The 23,221-nt window shown below is 36.2% G+C and overlaps 1 non-coding gene across 1 annotated transcript; it reads right to left on the bottom strand.

Annotated features, from left to right (window-relative positions):
- Positions 1 to 259: 259 nt before the first annotated feature.
- Positions 260 to 366, bottom strand: LOC130830708 (U6 spliceosomal RNA). The gene has a single exon (XR_009047875.1). It is a non-coding gene; the product is annotated as a U6 spliceosomal RNA (small nuclear RNA).
- Positions 367 to 23,221: the final 22,855 nt, after the last annotated feature.

Genomic DNA, 23,221 nt, shown 5'->3' on the forward strand with positions numbered 1-23,221 from the left:
ATATAGTCAACTGATCTTTGACAAAGAAACAGAGGCAATACAATGGAGCAAAGATAGTCTTTTCAACAAATGTTGCTGGAACAACTGGACATTCACAGGTTTAAAAAACAAAAAAAGAACTTAGACAAAAATTAACTGAAAATGCATAACAGACCTAAGTGTAAAATACAAACTTTAAAACCCCTAGAAGATAACATAAGAGAAAACCTAGATGAATTTTGGTATGGTGATAGCTTTTCAATTTTTTATTTTTACTTTTTTAAATATAGAATGCTACGCTAACTTGCATGTCATCCTTGTGCAGGGGCTACGCTACTCTCCTCTATATTGTTCCAGTTTCAGTACATGTGCTGCCGAAGTGAGCATGGCAATGACTTTTTAGATGCAATGCCAAAGGCACACCCCTTGAAAAAAAATTGATACGCTGGACTTCATTAAAGTTTAAAAATTCTGCTCTGTGAAAGACAATGCCACGAAAATAAGAAGACAAACTACAGACTAGAGAAAATATTTGCAAAAGACACATCTGATAAAGGACTGTTTTCCAAAAAGGCAAAGAACTTTTAAAACTCAACAGCAGGAAGACAAACAACCTGATTTAAAAATGGGCTGAAGACCTTAACAGAAATCTCACTAAGGAAGATATACAGATGGCAACCAAACATACAAAAACATACTCTACATCAGAAGTCATGAGGGAAATACAAATTAAAACAACAATGAGATACCACTAACACCTATTATAAAGGCCCAAATCCAGAACACTGACCACACCAAATGCTGGAGAAAGTGTTGAACGACAGAATTCCTATTCATTGCTGGTGAGAATGTAAAATAGTTCAGATACTTTGGAAGACAGTTTGGCAGTTTCTTATGAAAGTAAATATTCTCTTACCATATGATTCAGCAATCACACTCCTTGCTATTTACTCAAGGAACTTAAAAACATGTCTACACAAAACCTGCACACAGATGTTGATAGCAGCTTTATTCATAATTGCCAATATGCGGAAGAAACCAAGATGTCCTTCAGCCCGTGAATGGATAAATAAACTGTGGTACATCCAGACAACGGAATATTATTCAACATGAAAAAAAAATGAGCTATCAAATAGAGAAACATGCAGAAAAATTAAGTGCATTTTACTAAGTGGAAGAAGTCAATCTGAGAAGGCTACATACTGTATGATTCCAATTGCATGATATTTTGGAAAAAGCAAAACTATGGAAAAAGTAAAAAAAAAAAATCAGGGATTGATGGAAAGAACGTGACGACTATGTAGCACGAAGAGGATTTTTACGGCAGTGACAATATTCTCTGTGGTACCATAATGATGGATATATGTTATTATACTTTTATCCAAACGCATAGAATGTATGACACCAAGAGTGAACTGTGTGTTGTAATGTAAACTATGAACTTCAGATGGTAATGATGTGTCAGTGAAGGTCTGTCAATTGTAACAAATGTACCACTCTGGTGAAGGATGCTGATAACGAGGGAGCCCATGCATGTGTGAGGGCAGAGGGTTGTGTGAGATAGCTCTATACCTCCCCCCTTAATTTTGCTGTAAACCTTAAACTGCTTTAAAAAAATATAAAGTCTTTTTTTTTTTAACTTATTGGCTGTTTTTGGGACTTCATTGCTGCATGCGAGCTTTCTCCAGTTGTGGTGAGTGGGGGCTACTCTTCGTTGTGGTGCACAGGCTTCTCAGTGCAGTGGCTTCTCTTGTTGTGGAGCACAGGGCTCTAGGCATGTGGGCCTCAGTAGTTGAGGCACATGGGCTCAATAGTTATGGCTCACCGGCTCTAGAGCCACAGGCTCAGTATTTGTGGTGCACAGGCTTAGTTGCTCTGAGGCACGTGGGATCTTCCCAGCCCAGGGATCGAACCTGTGTCCCCTGCAATGGCAGGCGGATTCTTAACCACTGTGCCACCAGCTAAGTCCCTACAGTCTTAATTAAAAGAGATAATAATAAGTACAAAAGCATATCAGAGGGAGTGATTGGGAATTTTGAAAGGAATGGCTATGGTAATGCTCACTAAGAATGTGACATCTGGCCAAGAAAATGAAGGAAGAGATGGAATGATTCATGCAGCTGTCGATGGAAAAACATTCCAGTCAGAGGAAGCAGTGAATGCAATGTCCATGAGGTGGGAAAATGCTGGCATCTTGAGGAACAGCAAGAAACCCAATGCAGCTAATGAGGAATGAGTGAGTGAGAGAGTATAAAGCAATGGAGTGGGAAAGGCAAGAGTCCAGATCATGGACTCTGCAGCCCCTTTATCAACATGAGGAAGTTTCCTTCTACTCCAGGTTTACTGAGAGTTTTTTTTTTTTCATGAATGGATGTTGAGTTTTATAAAATACTTTTTCTGAAGAAAATAGAGATTATTATGTGTATTTTTCTTTTTATCCTGCTCATGTGGTAAATTATAGCCATTTTTACTTTTTTTTACTCTTTTATTGAATTATAGTTGATTTACAATGCTGTGTTAGTTTCAGGTATACAGCAAAGTGATTCAGTTATATATATATACTTTTTTCAGATTCTTTTCCATTATAGGTTTTTGTAAAATATTTAATATAGTTCCCTATGCTATGTAGCAGGACCTTGTTGTTTAACTGTTTTATATATAGTAATGTGTGTCTGTTAATCTCAGACTCCTAATTTATCCCTCCACCCCCTTCCCCTCTGGTAACCATAAGTTTGTCTTCTATGACTATGAGTCTATTTCTGTTTTGTAAATAAGTTCATTTGTATCATTTTTTTAGATTCCACATACAAGTGGTATCATTTAAAATTTATCTTTCTCTCTCAGACTTCACTTAGTATGATAACCTATAAGCCCATCCGTGTTGCTGCAAATGGCATTATTTCATTCTTTTTTATGGCTGAGTAATATTCCATTGTATATACGTACTACATCTTCTTTATTCATTCATCTGTCAATGGATATTTAGGTTGCTTCCATATCTTGGCTGCTGTAAAACAGTACTGCTATGAACATTGGGGTGCATGTATGTTTTCAAATTAGAGTTTTTGTCTTTTCCAGATATATGCCCAGGAGTGGGACTGTGGGATCATATGGTAACTCTATTTTTAGTTTTTAAAGGAAACTTCATACTGTTCTTCACAGTTAGCCATTGATTTTTGAATGTTGAAACTATCTTCCATTCCTGGGAGAAACCCCATTTGGTCATAATACAGATTTTCTTTTTATATATGACAGGATTCAATTTGTTTAAATTTCTTTTTTTTTAAGAACTTTTATTGAGATATAATTGACACAATAAACTGCATATGTTTAAAGTGTTCAATTTGATATTTTTTTTCTTATTAGTAATGTATACATGGCAATCCCAACCTCCCAATTCATCCCACCCCAACCACCACCCACTTTCCTGCCTTGGTGTCCATATGCTTGTTCTCTACATCTGTGTATCTATTTCTGCCCTGCAAACCAGTTGATCCGTACTATTTTTCTAAATTCCATGTATATGTGTTAATACACAATATTTGTTTTTCTCTTTCTGACTTATTTCACTCTGCATGACAGTCTCTAGGTCCATCTGTGTCTCTACAAATGTCCCAACTTCATTCTTTTTTACAGCTGAGTAATATTCCACTGTATATATGTACTATATCTTCTTCATCCATTCATCTGTTGATGGACATTTAGGTTGCATCCATGACCTGACTATTGTAAATAGTGCAGCAATGTGTTTAAATTTCTTGGTAACTTTTATTTATATTCACAAGAGTTACTGACTGTAGTTTCTTATAGATAGTATATTGTATTTTATTTAAACTGATAGACTTGCCTTTTATATGTGATGTAATTATTGATATAGTTGGATTTCAGCCTATCATCTTGCTTTCTGTTTTTTATTTGCTGCCTGTATTATTTATTCCTTTATTCCTTTTTCTCACTTGCTTCTGTATTAATTATTTATTTTTCTTTTTTATCTCTATTATTGGCTTAATAATTATGTCACTTTTTAAAAATTTTAGTGAATTTCTCAAGGGTGTACAATAAACATTTTTAACTTAGTACCACCAAATATTTTTACACCATTAATGTATACTTCCATTTCTTCCTTCCCATCTTTCAAACTATTTTCCACACATTTTACTTCTACATATGTCATAAACTCAGAGTACGTTGTTACTAACTTGTCTTTAAAATTGATTATCTTTTAAAGATTTAATGTTAAATTTCTATCAGATTTCATACTCTTGTCTGAGGAATTTCTTTTCATGTATCTTGTATCACAGGTCTCTAACAATAAATGCTCTTGGTCTTTGTCTGAAAAAGTATTTATTTTGCCTCCATTTTTTAAAGATATTTTCACCAGATATAGAAATCTGGTTGACATTACTGTTTGTTTCAGCATTTTAAGCATTTCCATTCAACTGTCTTCTGTCTTGTAAAATCTTTGATGAAAAACCGGATGTATTTCTTACCTTTACTCCTCTCTACATAATGTTTCACTCATCCCCCTATAGGCTCCCTTTAAGTCTTCTTTTTATCTTTGGTTTTTTAACAGATTGACTATGACGTGTCTAAGTGTGTGAGGTTGTTTTCATTACTGTTGTTTGCCTTATTTTGCCTTGATATCTATATTGCTTAGGGCTATCTGGGCTTCTTGGATCTGTGATTGCCTGTCTTTCATTAATGCTGGAGATAATAACATATTTTACCACATTGTCCCTCTCCTGCCCTCTTTGATTTATTGCCTGTCTTTGCATCAATTTTCTGGGCTCAAATCCTCATTTCTTATAGTACAGGCCCAAGAATAGATTTAAAAATCTAAATTCAGCCTCTACTTAGGTACTCCAACATCACCCTTCTGAGTATAACTGCTTTTTGAGTCTCAGTGAATGCATGTGATGCACAGGTCCCCAGATTCTTTGGCTCTGAAATAAGGATCACATCTATATGTTAATGTTTCTGGAAAAAAATTAGGTTCTTTAATATTTATTAGATGATGTAGTCTTTTGCGCAAGATCTGCTAATTCTATTTATTTGAACTGGTCAAACCTCTCTGGATGGAATTCCACACAACTACTAATCTAGAAAAGCCATTGAATAAAAAATTAAGTTGTCATCCTATGACTACTCCGATTTTACTAAATATTTGCATCCATCAGGAGAGTCAAGGTTATGCTTTGCAATAACTCCAAATTCAGTGACTTAGAATTATAACCGTTTTGCTATAACTTGCTCTGCTGTGCACCATCCTTATTCAGGATACCACACTGCATTTTAGTTGCTTCCACAGTTGCCAAGATTGAAAAAACAGGACATGGTGAATCATGCACTAGACATTAAATCTCCCACCTGCAAGTGACACCCATTACTTCCACCCATTTCAATGATCAACTAAGTCTCATGGCCACACCTAACTTCAAGAAATGCCAGGAGGAGAAGTTTTTGATGAAAAGCACTAATGAAAAACCATAACATGAGTTGTTATTCTTCTAAAAGTTAAAACACTAGTCATTAAAATTTTTCATCATTACCCTAATCTGATAACAGTGATTAGTAAGTGTATGCAATATTATTTTCAATATTTAGTCAGACAGCATTATGGTAACTATCATGACCATATTCCTTTCTAAATAAAAAAACTGTTTAGTTTCCTTGTCTTCTGTATATTCCAAAATTTCATAGGGAATTAAGTTATCTCTGGGATTTGTATTTTTTCTATCCAAAATTTCTCATTTCTTTGGGAGGTCAGAAATAAATGCCATCTGCACATAGTCTTTATTATCAGATATTTAAATTTCTTAATCATCTGTTCTGGCAAAATACAGCTGTCCTTCAGTGTTTATTTTTCCTGCCCTGAGAACTGTTTGTTTCTGGCGTCTGTTCCTCTGCCTTCCTCTGTCAACACAGAAGCAGGCAAAGCTTTGGGGGTTTGGCAACACCCCCATCTGCTACAAATCCATTGCTCTTGTCATGTTTTATTGCTACAGTCCCTGGGAAACAGTTGTTAAAAAGCAATGCACTGACTGGGACTGGAGGTCCAGAGGGTGAAATTAACATTTTCTCATCAAACCAGAAAGTGCTGCTATGTGTTGGAAGAAAATGCATCATTTGACCACTGGAACCTCTTTTGACAGCCTCCTCCTTCAAGAAGAAAGTGTCAGAATCAAAAAGTTTGCTGAGGATATGTGCACTTCAGTTCATCTTTAAGTACTTCAAGATTTAAGATTTATTAGGCTTCTTCCTTCAGCCTTCAACGTGGATTCCATTTGAGCATTTGCAGGGCTTAAAATAAATTAACCAACTCTTCACTATACACCCACCCCATTTCAAATATGCTTCTTGTATATATGTTGGTCACCTCCTTTGTGCTATTAGCACTTTTCATTTGGTGACTTATCACTCCCAGTCCAGTCTTTTTCCACTACTATATAGATAGAGGGCAAACCTAACTTTTGGGAATTATTTGCCATCATTTATCTTGTCATACTTCCCACTCCTCCCTGTGTGTTTACTCCACATCCTTTGGTTTTCTATTTCAAACTAGAGGAACACATGACACTTTTATTTTTTAGCTTCTTCTCAAGAGAGCATTTTAACTGATTTTCCAGAGATTTGACAATAATTTACAGCAGAGAAGTATATTCATCCTGAGACCCAAAGTAATCTAATGGTTTGGTTTTGTATTTTTATTGTTTTCGTAATGTGATGAAACAGGAAAACTTCTAAACTTTATTCCTAAAGAAATGTACAATAATACGGATGAAAAAATGAATAAAAATTCAGAGTAAATGTACAAGGTATATGTGCACTATTTTAACAATGCATTTCATTCCAATTTTTTTATAACTATTATTTTTTTTAGCTTTTATCCTCAGAAGTGCTTGAAAACCACTAGAGAATTTCATACCAACTTTGACTCCTCCTAGGACAATGGTTCATCTTATAAAAATATATGCAAAGCCATTTCACAGGCTTATTCCTTTTCTACAAGCATGACTTCATTAAAACACTGTATTGTGGGAACATCATCCCTGACGTCACAGCTTGAGAACTGCAGCTTCCACATTATGTAGGAACTCATGAAATCATCCTTCTTCCAATAAGCTTTTTTCAATGATGAGCAAAGAGCATGCGGCCTCTCTCCATCACACTGAACCTGCATATGGGCCTTGAAGGGATTTTTCGCTGGCAGATGGCTGTGCCTTTCTATCCATATAGATCACTCCTTTTTCCTTAAAGGATCACTGGAAATTCAACTTCTCAGACATACCTCTCTTATCGTGTTTTAAGTTGCTAACCTCCTTTTCCCATATGGCATGCCCAACCTCTCACCATCTTATGCTGCCATTTAAGACATTATATTAAGCATCATCTGTGTCAGGTCACATCTTTCTGGAAGCAGGAACCAAGACAGAGTTAGAAGCACAAGTAATTAATTGGGGGAGATATTTCTGTGGGAGACAAAGGAGAAAAGAAGCAGGAGTAGGTATGCTGCAATGCAGGCCTGACAGGTGTGGGAGAAGAGTCAGGGAGAGAGAAGACCGAGCAAGAGCTTCAGACTAAAGTGCAACGCTGAGAAGTTTTTGACCAGCCCAACAGAAAGTTTCCGAGCAAAACTGACTTGTTAGAGGAGTGCTGTGTTGGGCTCAAGTGGATATGCCCTACTCCACTGACTACCTGGTCATTGGCTGGAGCTGTCCACTCATGGCTCCGGGGTGGAGGCGGATTGCAAGGGCATTGTTTCTGGAAGCTGTAGGCTGACTGCACTTTTTACAGCAGATTTTCTCTTGAAGGGAGATCCTAGTGACACACATCCAGGGCTACCTTATCTTCTGAGTATATATTAATATATTATGTATTTATTAAATTTTTGTCTGTCTTTCTCACTAGCACCTAATAGGTACTCAAAAAATATATATATATATAACATATATATGTATGTTTTATATGTGTGTGTCTGTGTGTGTGTGTGTGCGCGCACGTGTGTGTTAAACAAATATGTGAATGAATGAATAAAATGAATCTGGTAGATAGCCATTATTAGTGAAATAAATCACACCATAAAATGCTGCAATGCATTGTGATTAATTTAACATCAAGTTATTTTTATAAATAAAATAAATGTTGAAAAAAATGACCATTGCTGAAATAGATTTTGTTTCCTTAAGACAGCTATTCAATCCTTATTTTTGTATTTCTACACATCACTTGATATAGACTATATACAGTTTAACAAATGTGGAAACTAACAAATGATATTTCAATGTTGCAAGGAAAATATCCTCTCCTTTTTTAAAGATGTAAGTACCAGCTGTAACTTTGTGCACTGCAACCCCTGCATCATATTTACTTTCATGAGTAATACCGTAAGATTTCACAGCTTCAGGTATCTTGTACACTGGATCAATGGTGGAAGTCCTCTCTCCAAAAGAAATGTAATACTATATCTTATCTACACATGTAATTGAAGAGCAAAAGAGCAATCTCCCTCTTAGAGGAATATGAAATCTCCGGAGGTAATGTAATTAAATAGACAAAACTTAGAAAGTGACTTAAATCACACTGCATGTGGATTACACAGTAAAGAGGATTGCTGATGGGATTCAAGGTCTCGTACCTTTGAGCCAGCTGTATTCAATTAAACTGGGCTTCTTGAGACGGGAATGTGATATCAGTAAGATGCCTATGGGGAGGTTTAGCAGTCACAGCACCTCAAGAATTCACTGATAAATAGTGCACTGGTCTTAACAAATGAGATAAGGTTTAAGAGTGGATCTGAACGCTGAATTGTATATTCATAGGCTGAGCATTGCAGAGCTCAGCTATACAGAGGACCATGTATAAGAACAGATGTGCCAAAGACAAATGATGTAGAACAAGACTCTAGAACTCCAGGCTCTGAGACTAACAGGGAACTCATCGCCATAAGGAAGGAATAAACTAATCACTTCTAAAGTACATTGTGTTCCTGCTTTTACAGTGAATAATGAGGAAACTGAGAATACAAGTGAATAAGTTTATTGACATGTACCAATGTTCTATAAATAGTTCTTTATACACTTAATCAACCTTTAACTTGTATGTTAGGTTCCAGAGAGAAACAGAACCAATAGGATGTATACAGATATATATGAGGTGAGATTTATTACAGGAATTGACTCACATGATTATGTAGGCTAAGAAGTCTCATGGTCTGCCATCTGCAAGCTGGAAAACCAGGAAAGCCTGTGGTGTAGTTCAGTCCAAGCTGAAAGCACCAAGAACCAGGGGAGCCAATGACATGCACCCTAGTCTGAGTCTGAATGCCAGAGAACCAGGAGCACAGATGTTAGAGGTCAGAAGATAGATGTCTCAGCTCAAGCAAAGAGCAAATTCTCCCTTCCTCTGCTTTCTGTGTTCTATTCAGGCCCTCCATGGATTGTATGATGCCCACCTGCGTTGGGGAGGGTCACCTTTACTCAGTTTACAGATTCAAGTGCTAATCTCTGCTGGAAGCACCCTCACAGACACACACAGAAATCATGTTATACCAGCTATCTGGGCATCCCTTGGCCCAGCCAAGTTGACACATAAATTAATCATCATAACCTGTAAGATGTTACTTTCTTGATGATCCAAATGTTCTAAGACTTAGGGTTTACAATGAAAGACTGTCACTTTTTTCCACTTGATTGTTCATATTAATTAACATAAATGCATATTTAAGAAATTCACTTTTTAAAAAGTTTTAAAACACTGATGTACTCTTTTAAATTGAGACTATGGAAATTTACAGACCAGATTTTACTATCTATACCTATAACTTTTTCTTAAAAATAAAGCACTCATATAAGGTTTTCCCTCAAACCTAAAGACAAAATAATGTAATTTCAATTCAGATTATTTGCATTTTATAATGGCTTTAGTCATTTAGAAAACCTAAAATTGGAAAACTTCTTCCCTCATTAAATGAACTTTTTCGCAAGACACATTTAATATACTATTTAAGGAATATAACTTCAATTTTTAGCTTTGTCTACCATGAATAATAGTACTAGCTGAATTCAGTTCCATCTCTGCCTCAGGCACACTATGAATTTGAAGTCCTTGCAATTTCTCATTCTCTTTAAGTTAAAAATGGACTTGAAATGTCATAAGAATTTCAAACCTAGGTAGAAACTGTCTAGCTATAGTGCCACTATGTCATATGAAAGATTCACCTGGAGAATTTTTACAAACGATCCTATAAATCAGTGATTTAAAATAGCACACTTTAAAAGAATAAAAATTAACAAATTAAGCAGAATTACAGAAAATCTTTTGCATTCTTTTGTAGATACTAATTCAACCAACCTTCACTTGGGGGAGATGGAAGATTAAAAAAAATCCATTATATTGTATATATTAGTTCAAAAATCTTGCTATTATGAACACTTTATAAAATTGTTATCTTGAAATAACAACCAAAAAGTTAATTAACTACAGAGGCAATACTTATATTTAAAATGTTACCAGCAGGCTAATATTTTATTATAATGTAAAAAAATTTTAAAGAATTGAAAAGAAATATCTAAGATCTCCATGTGTATATGAGCAAAAAACATTGATACAAAGTAAGAAATATGGATTAAAACAAAATTTTGGGGGTATATTTAGTATCACTAACAGTTATATAAATGGAAATGAGAGCAATTATGATCTCATATTTTGCTAACATAATTAGGAATAGTCAAAACTCTGGGCCCCAAAATCAAATGCCAATGAAGATAAAAATCACTGCACTTCTGGGAAATTAGTACACTTATTTTGTAGCCAACCAAGCGGAAAAATTAGCAAACTATATTGTATCTGCTCTAAGGAAAATAAAAATAGTTTTTTTAAGGCACACATGTATACATGGGAGACAAAATTGGATTTGATAAAAAGAAAAATATCGAGTGGTTATAATGGTTATTCTAATCTAGTCTGAAATTAATAGGCTTTTTTAAAAAAACATGAATATATTTGTTACATGAATATATTTGTTATTTAATATTAACTAAAATATGATTTGAAGTTTGTAAAAATATGGACAAGGGAGGTAGGGTATCCTAAAGGATAAAAAAAAAAAGTAGTCAAGGTTTTGGAAACAAGGGTTTAATTGACTTTATTGTTGTTATAACATCTTTTAAACAAGAAATTATACTGATAAGCATATATTTCCTATCTGCTATGATTTTGTATGATTTATTGATAGATGTATATATATTTTAGTAGACTCACCCAAATGCTGTCATGGGCAAGGTTTTTGTGTGCTAATGTTATTTGGCTCTATAAGAACTAATTTGTTTTTAATTTTATAGATTTCATTATTCCAAATGCCTTTGACTTGTGAAATGTGCAGCATGAAATTTTTCTGGGTAAGTTTTCTTTATTTAAATCACATATTTTTCAGGAAAGAGAAAGGTGTACTTTTTTTTTCAAAAGTAGTAATGTTTTAGAGAAAGCAAAAGGTAGTGCAGAAGGACTGAATTCAAACAAGCTGATTCACTAATATTTGAAGCAAAACACAGCCTGCACTGGATGGTGGCTGCTGATTTGGGGTAAGCTTTATTACACCCCAATTTCAAACCCTTCGGTTACTTCACAGCAACAACAGCAGCAACAAGAAGCATTAATTGAGCCTCCTCCTGTGTCTGGTACTTACAGCTCTTCTCACATTTAATCCTCACCCCGGCTCCCTGAGGTGAGTCTATTTTGATTCCCATTTCATATACCAAGAAACTTAGCATCCAAGAGATTTAGTGATTTGTCCAGGAATGTTCGGAAGGGGAATGGAGGGCCTGAGGCGCAAACATAAGTCAATCTGATCCTAGAGCTGGAGTCTTGACTGAAAACTCCCCTCGTCTCTTTACATTTCCTTGTCATTTCTCTTTGCCGCGGTATGATGTGCTTCACCCAATCCCTCAACCCATAACTATCATTCAGGAACTATCATGCCTACGGTGTAACCTCAAAAGAGCATCCACTCTCTTACTCCTCAACAAATAATCAATGAGCATCTTAAAGTGCAGGTATCTCCCTTCCTCAGTCTTGGGGTCACTCCTGGCTTGAAAGATTCTTTTGAGGAAGAGACACCTGAGCATTTTCTCTTGCCCCAGTTTACTTTCCCACTGGCTTCTGCTTTAATTTACCGACTTATATTCTGACCCATATGCGGTCAGGCACAGGAGGTAAGAGGATTAGAGGAGAGTAGGTATGATTTCAGGGGACGGGTGCTCTCAGCCTCTATAAGAGTGTCCTCTGGGTTTGGCGGACGTTCAGTTCTGAACCTTCTCAAATCCTGGGGGCGGATTCTCACTTCTCCAATTGCAATTCGCTTAAAGCAGTAGTGCGCCCTCTACTGGCTGATCTCTGTTTCTGCTGGGCTTTGTTGCTTCTCCAGAGGACGCTGTTGGAGGCTCTCCCGTTGCGGGCACAGAAAACAGATAGTCACTTCAAAGTTATCCCCAACGCAAAGCACCATGCCTATTTCTACTCACTCTCTCTGTTACAGATCGAGACACGCCTCCCATTGCAGGTTTAGGCTCCCCAAACCCAGGAGACGCATACAGATTCTTCAACTCTCCTGGTGATTCTCTTCACCACCTCTCTCTTAGCATCAGATAAAGGCAGAATATCTCCTTACTCGTGCTGGGGGCAGCGATAAGGAGGGGCACACGCATTTTAACAACTCTTCAAATAATTCTATTACTAAAGACTCCTTTTAATGCTTTGACTGCTAGTGGTTGGTAACTCCTCACACTGGCCCCTCCTTATGATAAGTGAGTGCTCTGGACCTATTGTATTGTTCTTACTTTTGTGACTCAAGGGACACAGAGGTGCTCGGAATTGCAGTTTAACAATTTAATGCATACTACACCCTATTTCTTTCCAGTAACCCTCTCCTGTCCTGTATCCATTTGATGTATGATTCCATGTCCTGACTTTTCTGCTCTCACAAGCTTCCCTTCACTTGGAATTGACAGCACAAAGGTGGGACATTTTATGTATTCTCAGTGCGTGGGTCCAGAACTTTTTACATTCTCAGTCATTATTGGAATGAAAGAATGAGTCCCTTGCAAAAACGAGGGGGGTTAACTCAGTTTCCTCCTAGTTATCCTCCTCTAATCTCTAGCTCATGTGCTCCACATCCTGATCAATGGTCTCAAACATCTACTTATAAACGTTAAAATGCATGAATAAGCTCAGTCTTCAAATATCACTATGAGAAATTATGGGAAAAAAGTATATGCTATCACTGCTATCCAGAAGTGGAAATTATGCCTTCATTACCAACAAGCTATCTGTTGCTAGATATCTTCAAGAAGGGCTTAATAATCACATGTGAATTATACTTTAGAACTAAATGATTCTGTAAGGTGATAAAAACATTACTTATTTTCAATAGTCTCAGCGGGCTTGAGAAAGAAATTAATGCGTGTATGGAAGGTAACCTAAAAAACAACCTACAATGACTCTTGCTTCATAGTATCCATGCTTTTCCTTGTATAATGTAGGGGTCCCTAATGAGCTTCTTCCAAAAAAATAGGATATGACAAAAGTGTCAGGATGTTAGCCCTGAGATCATGTTACAAAAAGAGTGAGGATCCCATCTTGGGCTTGTTTGCTCCCTCTGCGGGAAACCTTCTGCCACTTCATGAGCTGCCCTAAGGAGGCGTCTATGTGGCAGGGGACTAAGAGCGGCCTCTGGGAGAGAATAAGGAAGGAACTGGCGCCCTCTGCAACAACATGTGAGTAACTAACTGCTGCCAATAACCACTGAGTGAATTTAGAAGGAAATCCTGCTGCCCCCCCCCATCCCTCTAGTAGAGCCTTCAGAGGAAACCAGAGCTCCAGCCTACACCTCGACTGCAGCCCCTTAAGAGACCCTGAGGGGTCCCCAGCTAAGCCATGCTCAGATCCCCAATCCACAGAAATTGTGAGACAATAAATATTGTTTCAATAAATATTGTTTGAGGGGATTGCTAGGCAGCAATAAAAGGTAATAAAATTTTATACATAAATATATTAGTAAACTGTGATCCAATGCATTTTTTAAGCAATAGAGGCTATACATTTCTGTTCTAATTTATGAAGATTTATTTTTAATAAGTGCTGAAACCAAAAAGATTTTATACTTAATTTTCAGTCTATCAGAAGCTTGCTATAAGCAAGACACCCAATTAAATGAGTATTTTGAATAATAGGTTGTTTAATCAGCAAGGAATTAGTAATATTAATAATTTCTTAAGTGTAACTATTATTCTATCATCTCCAAAGATTTATAACATAAAGTATTTTTCTAATATTTTAATAGTCCTATAATGAAAATAGTGTTTTATTTTAAGTTTATTTACAGGCGAGAACAAAACTCAAAGATTGTGATCTCATGTTTACATGATTCACACAAATTTTATTTATTTACCTGGAAAGCCCTGCACCCCACCTTTATCCAACAAACTCCTCCTCATGCTTCAAAACCCAGTTTTACTCTGTCTTCCTCTTGATGTGTCCCCTGACGACTGCAGAATTAATATCTCCCATCATCTGCATGCACATATTTCTGTTAGAGCTTTCACAGTATCATAATTGCTCCTGCATGGTGGAATCTTCTTTACTGACTGTAAAATTCTATTGGTCAAGAGCATTATTCATTTTCATATCCTTAACACATAGTACAATATCTGATGTAGCACAGGTGCTTAATCAATGATTCTTGCATTATTGAATAAGGTATAAATTGTGCACTCTCAGTGGGAGTGATATCACTGCCAACAGGGACAAAAATTGGCTCTTGGGGAGTGTGTAAAAAAAAATCTTATATACTACGTACATAATATACAATTACGGATGTACTATAGTACGCAAGCAGATAAACAGTGTATCTGTGAAATGAACATTTCAGGGGAGATGGGCTACTTAAGATAAAATGTTTAATAAGTCTCCTTGGAAGAGCAATAATGAGAAAAAGTTGAAAAACACCGTATTAAATGAATCAGGTAAAGTTACAGAGCCAGGGCTCTGACACGGATTTTCTGACTGAGTTGTCTTCTTTCTTTCATGGCACAGTCACTTCAGCAGGTAAAAGAAAAAAACAGAGAAATTTTACGAGCATACCTCCCTTGAAAACCAAGATAATACACAAGATTTACTTATATGAGGATATTTCTGTGTATTTTATTTTATTTTAATTTGGTTTCACTATTTAAAACATCACTCAAAATTTACTAACCCTGTTGTACATCGTGAACTCACACACACACACACCACACACACACCCCTTATCTAGATGAACCCTAATGACTTGGCTAATCCATTTTAAATACATGACAAGCCCATATCAAGTTTATTTTTATTTTTATATAAACACACTTTTAAACACAATCATACAGGCCAGGGGTTTACGATGTAGGGAGTTGACAACGGTAATTATTTGATTTGCTCTGGCAAAGAGAGCTTCTGCCTAGTATTTCCAGCCCATTAACAACACCTACAGTCCACAGTGCAGAAGAGCCTCCCGCTGTCAAGTCGGATTAACACTGTCAAGTCGGATTAACGCTTTCCTTAGCCTTTTTGAATCATTCCGCGACGAAAAATCAGTGGGTAAAACTGCGCTACAGCTGTCTGTCATCCATCTGAATCAGCTTCATTATGACCATTTGTCAAAACTAGTGCCAAAGACCTTAGGATATTTGTCAAAATAATGATAATGGTTGTTCAACATTCAGCGTACAAGAGATTTGTGCTGCAGTCGCCATCATAAAGAAATCAACACCACTGGATATCTATTGTGAATTATTATTTGCAGAAGGCAGAACTGAGTAGTTACTATCTGGATTCTAAAAATGCATGTGATCCTGAGCTACACAATAAGAAAGAACACTTAGATCCAATTTATAGGAGCTGGTGGCCCAGCCTGTTTCAACAAAGCATAGTGAAATCACAGGTTTGTGAGAATTCATTATTTATGCTTGTTCTTTAAACTTAAACGTTATTTAACAATCACTTGGATTCCTTCTTAAGTCCACAACAGATTAAAAAAAACAAAACAAACAGCAAAACAAACTAATTCTACCAAGGCAATTCCTAGAAAGCTTCAAACATCCAACAAAGTTTGACACTTGTTATGCCTATTGTTAATGATTGATAAATACTTTGAGCAAAAGAATCATTTTTATTAAACATGTCTGTATTTAAAAGTTTACTCTTTCCTTTGAAATTGACATCTGCTGGCTGAAAAGCTCAAGAATTAGTAATGTCTCATTTTAATACTCTAAGCAGTTCTTGTCCAGTGACTAAAAAGAAGTATCGGAATTTAAAGTAAGAAAGTGAAAATCAGTGCTTTAAGTGTTTTAAGAGCATGGCTTTTGCAAGAAAGAACAATTTATTCCTGTTTCTCACACTAAGTCCCAGTTTACTGACATCACTTTTCCTCCCATAGCAGTCCACTGTCAGAGAAGCAGGCAGATTCAAGTGAATCCTCTGTGTTATGCAGTACTAGAAGATTTCAAAAATATTAACCAATATACTTCTGTGGTAGTGATTTTTTTTTAATTCCTTTTATCCCTTTCCCTTCCTCTCTGTCTAGAATGTTTTTGTCTCCAAGAAAGGATGACATAGCAAATGGAAGAGACATTTTCCTTGTTTTCGATTTATAAATTCAATCTTCAGGAAGAAGCCAAAAGACTACAGTGTGTGAATAATACACGGAAAGGAGAAACTATGGAAGCATGTGAAAGATTCTAGACTCCACAGATGCAATAAATGTCCCCTGGTCTGGGGTGGAGGAAAGATAGAAGAAAAGTGAACGATGAGTAAATGCTGTGGGTCCTGAGAAAGGTCACCTGCCCACCCAACCTTCTAATCCAAGCATGGAAGGGAGCTTGGCAGAAAGAGTTACGGGTATTTGAGTGTAGAAAGTACCTTTCTCTATTTGCCCTCTTTCCTGAATAGAATGCTGGGAAGTAACAGAACCCCAGGGCAGAAATGCCTGGGGAATGTATCAAGGCAGATGTAAGTGAGACAGCCTCAGAGAATTTCTCATGCCTTAGCAGGACCTGCAAAAGCAAAAGATTTCCCCTGCACCTGAGAGCAGCATGACACAGGTGCAGACTTTAGATAGTGCCACACAGGAACCTGAACCCAGAGTGGGGCAAGGGAGCAGTAGAATGATTTCCTTGAACAGACAAGGAGTCCAGAGAAACCTTACAGGTTTATGAGAACAGAAAAGAAGAAAAATACAGTAATGACCTTCATGGAACCGTGTTCATCATTTAGGTAACATAATGGGTGTCCAAAGGATTCTAGGAAGGACAGGCTATGGTAGAGGACTTAGTGGCCCATCTGTACCCTTTGCCCGTCCCTGTCCCTCTTCCTTGCTAATCACAAACCAATCTCTTCTTTCACAAGAGTTTTCACAATTATTTCACAATCTTTTCTTTCCTTCTTTTGCCAAGAGTAAACCATGGGCCCTTTCCTCTCTTGTTCAGTCCCTGTGTAAGTGGGGAGCATCAGATCCAACTGATCTCATTCATAAAAATGATCTAGGCTTTAATGCCAAAATCTTACCTCCGTGACAAGGGCTATAACCAAAGAGAGACAAAAATATTATTGCTGGTTTTCAATTTGAAACTTTTCAAAAGAATGTCTATATGTATGTAACAGTCACTTTGCTGTACAGCAGAGATTGGCACAACATTGTAAATTAACTACACTTCAATTAAAAAACTAAATTAAAAAATAAAATAAAATGAAATGAAAAAAATAAATTGGAAAGTTTTCTTGAGTCATTTATGTAAATCTCCAGAGGGAAAAAATTTTAAGGGAGACTCCTTACTGAAGAAAGAAGGTCTTTTTGCCTAACAGGCGAAAAAATGCATGTGTGGCTTGAAACAAATATTATAAGTTGTAGGCAATATGAGCTTCCAGCAGCCATTTTACACATTTGCTATTTTGCATGGAGAAGCTTATTTGCTAATTAGCAAGATGGGAGTAATTTTTCTTCCAATTGCATTGTTGAGTCTCATCATATAATTTTATATTCTAACAATTAAGTTGTTTAAATAAAAATAATTTTTGTTTCTGATTGGAGGAATAATCATTTGCTTTGCACTTTAAAAAGTCAAGATAGAGTGGGATTCTTCTGGGCTGTGAATAAATGGAACTCAGAAAGATGTAAATGTTACATCAGCAGACAATGGAGTCTTAACAAATACAACTGACAGTAACTCACAAGTACCTACATGTGAGCAATGGTTTCATTTCCTTTATTCCTTTCTGTCTCCTTCATAGAATTCTTCATTCACTGATGTAGTCAGATACCATGCCATCCCTGGCCATGTCCCTACAGTAAGTTCATCAAGCAATCCACTGTGCTCAAATGGGTATAAACTATTTCACATTTTTGTTCACTCAGGAAAGCATGGAGCATTCCACAGATTTTTCTGTTTACTTCCTCAGACACCCCCTCCTTATCCATTTCTGGAAACATGCGTCTGAACTTAAACCAATTTTTACTTTCTATGCTTTGTTCTATGTAGCTAAGGGGTCAGTTTACAGTGAAATGTGATTCTCTTTTACTGCTCAGAAGTCCCCACATTGAGTATCACGTGTGGAACACGTGCTATCATCGTGCCAATATTTTTCTGCAGCAAAGTGCAGAGTGGAGGTGAGCCACATGCTGAGCCTCACCAGAAAGGAGGGTCCGTTCTCTCTCAGGATCTTTTGTAGTTTACTCTACACCCGTGGTGTACTGCTCTCTCCAATTATTTTTAAAGTATGTTAAGAAAAATACTGGGTGTTTCTTTCTGGCCAGTTAAAAAAATATCTTGAATACATTTTGTATTTTCTCAACTTAGGTTTTCAATACCTAAAATCAAAAACTTCCAGGCTTTAGTTTTAAATTAGTGTTGCGTATTTTTTTAATATGGTAGCAGAATTTAATAGGACACATGAAGGATTTTGAAGATAATATATTTTCTATGTGAAATTTTTGGAAAGCTTTATTATATTACATAGAGAACTTTTCAATGACTAAGTTGACAAAACAAAACCAGAAAGATGAATTCAGTTACTCTAGAACCATCTGGACAGATAAAGGTTGACTTCAAGAAGCAACAAATAATAATTAACATTTATTTAGCACATTTAATTTATGCCTCCCACTCTTCCGAAAGGTAAAAATGTATTAACTCATTTAGTCTTCACAATAAGGCTGTAGTACAGGTACTGTTATTTTCTCATTTTATTGATGAGGTGAAACAGAGAAACAGACAAACTTCCCTTGCACAGTGAGTAAGAGGCAGAGCCTGGACTCAAATCCCTATTATCTTGCTTCAGAGACCCTATGCTTAACTAGTGTCTCACTTACAGAGCAAGTCAGGGTTATCAGCTGATACATCACTAAGCTCAATAAAACAAAAAAACAGAAAATGTTTGGATGGATGGATGGGAAGGAAGGAAGGAAGGAAGGAAGGAAGGAAGAAAAAGAAAGAAAACGAAAGAAAGAAAGAAAGAAAGAAAGAAAGAAAGAAAGAAAGAAAGAAAGAAAGAAAGAAAGAAAGAAAGAAGGAAAGGAAGAAAACAGATATATGATGGATAGATGGGCAGATGAGTGGATAAAGAGAGATGATAGATGATTGATGATAGATAGATGATAGATAGATAGATGATAGATAGATCCCATCCCTGTTCCCAAGGCTATATTCAAATTGGTCCACACTTCAAACTTGATATCAATCTCAGGTATGTATTTTTTTATTCGAAATTACCTTTAGTTTATTATGCCAGGAGCCTTGGATTCAGAGATGACCAAGATTCAGATCCCTGTTTTTAAGGAGTTCATAATCTGGAAAAGAGGACAGAAAAGAAAGTAAATTATTATAATATCACAAAAGAAATGTAACAGAAATAAACCAAAGCTGAAAAAGAAGAAGAGGAAAAAATCAGGTTTCTATAATGTTGCTATTATAAAATAGCACTTAAAATGTATTTAAATCTTTATATCTGTTATTTCAAGGCTGATTGATTAGGAAGCTTTCTTTTCAGGCTTTTCATCAGGCTGGGGACAGTGGACCTGGGCTGGCGAGCAGATATACAGAGAGCACAGAGACCTGGGAAGTCACTTTCATGAAGCGTAGTTTGATTCTCCCCTTTGGCACTTAACTACTTTGTGGAGTTCAGTAAGCACATGCTGATGTGGACCTAAATTTTATTCCCAACTTGAAACACATGCAGCTTCTTTTAAAAACTGGATATTATTTTCCTATCAAATGCTTGTTGTATCTTAATTATAACTAATATTTTTGAGTGTTTCTAGGTGCCCAGCATTGTTTAAGTGTTTCACGGGCACTTTCTCATTTAAAACTCATAAAACCTAAGTCAGATATCCACTTCACCCTTGAGAAAATCAAACCACTGAGAGGTAAAGTCAAATGCCCAACGTCCCAGAGCTAATAGTGACACTGGATTCAAACTCAGGTGGCCAGACTGGAGAGTCTACACTTAAAGCCACCTGGCTCTAGTGTCCAAGTACTTTGCATCTATGTTAATGCATTTTACTCTATATTAGATTAAATATTTGCTCCACCAAGTGAAAAGCCTGGGCCACGTCTAAGCTTGGTTGGCTCTAAAGAAACGCTTTCCAAAGCAATTAGTCTGAGCTTGCTGCTCCTGTTCAGACAACTGAAATCATTCCTGTGTAAGTGGTGGCTCAGCAGATACACGTCCAATGAGGAGTAAAGAAAGAATTCTCCCCCAGAACTTGCTGGTTGATATAATGGCATTTAAATTTATGTAGATCTCCATTTTACTTGGCTTTTCATAGTCTACCACAAGGAATGATGTTCAAACCCTGAAAAATAAATGTTTGTAATATGCACATGGATAGACTATCTCACTAATCCCTAATGTCCTTATTTGTTGCTACTACCCACTTCCTTCCTTCAAAATTTTTTTATTGAAGTAAATTTTTTATGTCAAAAAAGTTTTATTTTTATAATGTTTAGGATGTTTGCACAATATGATTTGTTCCACATAGATATTATCATATGATTAGTCATTCCTAATAATGTAATCCAAGTTATAATATTATTTTATGTTAAGGCAGTTTAGCTCATTATATCTGTTAATATTTTCTTTTGAATTGCACTCTCTATTTGTTCTAAGGCATTGTGCAACACTGTCTTAATACCCTTAGTCAACTAAGAAATGAATAAACAAATTGTGTTATATCCATACAACAAAATATCACTCAATGATAGAAAAGGGATGAACTAGACACAAGAACATAGATAAATTTCATAAACATTTAATGAGATGCTCTCAGAAAACATTTACTGAAGGAATACACACACACACACACACACACACACACACACACACACGTCCATATGCATGATCACATTTTTAGGACTTCCAAGAGTACGATGATGGAAGTCAGAAATTGTACCTCTGTGGGTAGAGGAAATTGACTGGAAAAACACATAAGAGGTTTTTTTCAAGTGATGAAAATGTTTTCTATGTTATTTTCACTGGTGGTTACATGAATGTATCCATTTGTCAAAGTTAATGCAACAAACTTTAAAATTGGTGCTTTTTCATTGTTTATGCTCTTTACCGTAATAAAAAATACATAAATAAAAAGTAAATCTGCAAAAGCATTTATACTATAAATTCATCCATGCATAATGATAATATACATATATCTATCTATTTACATAGGTTACATGCCTCCACCTGACCTCCACCCGCTTCTCCATGGACAAAGATGATGGTGACAGGGTTTGGCTGGCTGGAGTTCAGATTCTGAGGACTGAAGCTGAAGCTGACAGTCTTCACAGCAACTAGAAATGGCAAAGCCCAGAGAACAAAGCCAGAGACAATGCAACTCTTATGTAGCTCTAGAGATGAAGAGAAGTTCTAGTGTATCGCAAAGTAAGAGGGCTTAGAAGTGGGTTGTAAAGTTGGAATTTGGAGTCATGGTCTGGGAGATGAGAGCAAGTCAGGAACAAATGCGGCAGAGAGGGTGGTCCATGGTGAATTGCTAAGAATGATTGTTACCTTTGAAGTTTGTTCTTTCAAGAGATAGCTAACCACTTAGAAAATGAATTATTTCTACTCAACAGAAAAGAAATATCTTGAAATGAACCTTGGGCCCTCTACATCCATTCAGCATTATTTTCGACTTTGCTTTGCTCAGTGTTCTCTGTCATCTTACTCTGTTTCAGTGTCCAGTCAACTCCTGGACCTTTTGCGTTCATCTCATCTTTCTCACTCTAAGCTCAAGCCTAAGACACCACGACAGACACGCACCACTTGACTTACAGTGTTCCTTCTAACATGCCTGTCCTCCTCCTCTGCCACTTTCCTGCTCTAGTCCTTTTAAATAACCATTCCACTCACCCAATTTACTCTCCTGTGACCCACTCATATCAGCCTGAATGAAGATTCACCAGGTGACAGAGGCAACATACCACAGAGATGCCCCTGTATATAATATGGTACATGGTAACCAAATAAACATGTCCAGAAAACCTAAAGTCAGCAAGCAGATTGCAAGCTTATTAGGTGAGAAAACCTGATAAATAACCAGTCTGTAAAAGGATCTTAGCAAAGATGGCTGACTTTAGACATTTTATTTTCAGAGTAATTCAGATTCCTAGGAAGTAATCAGTATGTTGAAATATCATAATTTCTGGTGACAATACCCTGTGTGCTTCATCTTTAGACCCCATAATAATTACTGCAATCATTTGGACATAATGCAAACACAATGAATGATTATTTATTTTAATTATCTATAAGGCAAGTTTACAAAAATGGTAGTGAAAATTTAATCTTCCATTTCCTATCTTAACCTATACAAATAAACACATAGAATCACAAAGTGGATCTCTAATTCTCCCCTCAGTTTCAATGATCAACATCAACAATTTTTAATTGGGCAATTTCTCTTTTGCAGATGTTTCAACTGTTCATTTCATTAACTCAAATTGTCTTATCTAGCTGATCTAATTTATAAAAGTGTTATTTTTAACAATTAATAGGAATTTGGTAATAGTTTCATGTAATGATCCCAATGTTAATTTAAAAAGTTAATCTGCAGAGAATTCTAAATTTACTATCTTTTCTGTTTACAGCAAATGCAAACTTTTTAAGGATGATTCAAAAATAATGTGGTTAAATTGGCAAATACTTGTATTCTCCTACTCCAGTTTCAAATCCA

This window comes from Hippopotamus amphibius, chromosome 10 (genome assembly GCF_030028045.1).
Source record: "Hippopotamus amphibius kiboko isolate mHipAmp2 chromosome 10, mHipAmp2.hap2, whole genome shotgun sequence".
NCBI lineage: Eukaryota > Metazoa > Chordata > Mammalia > Artiodactyla > Hippopotamidae > Hippopotamus > Hippopotamus amphibius.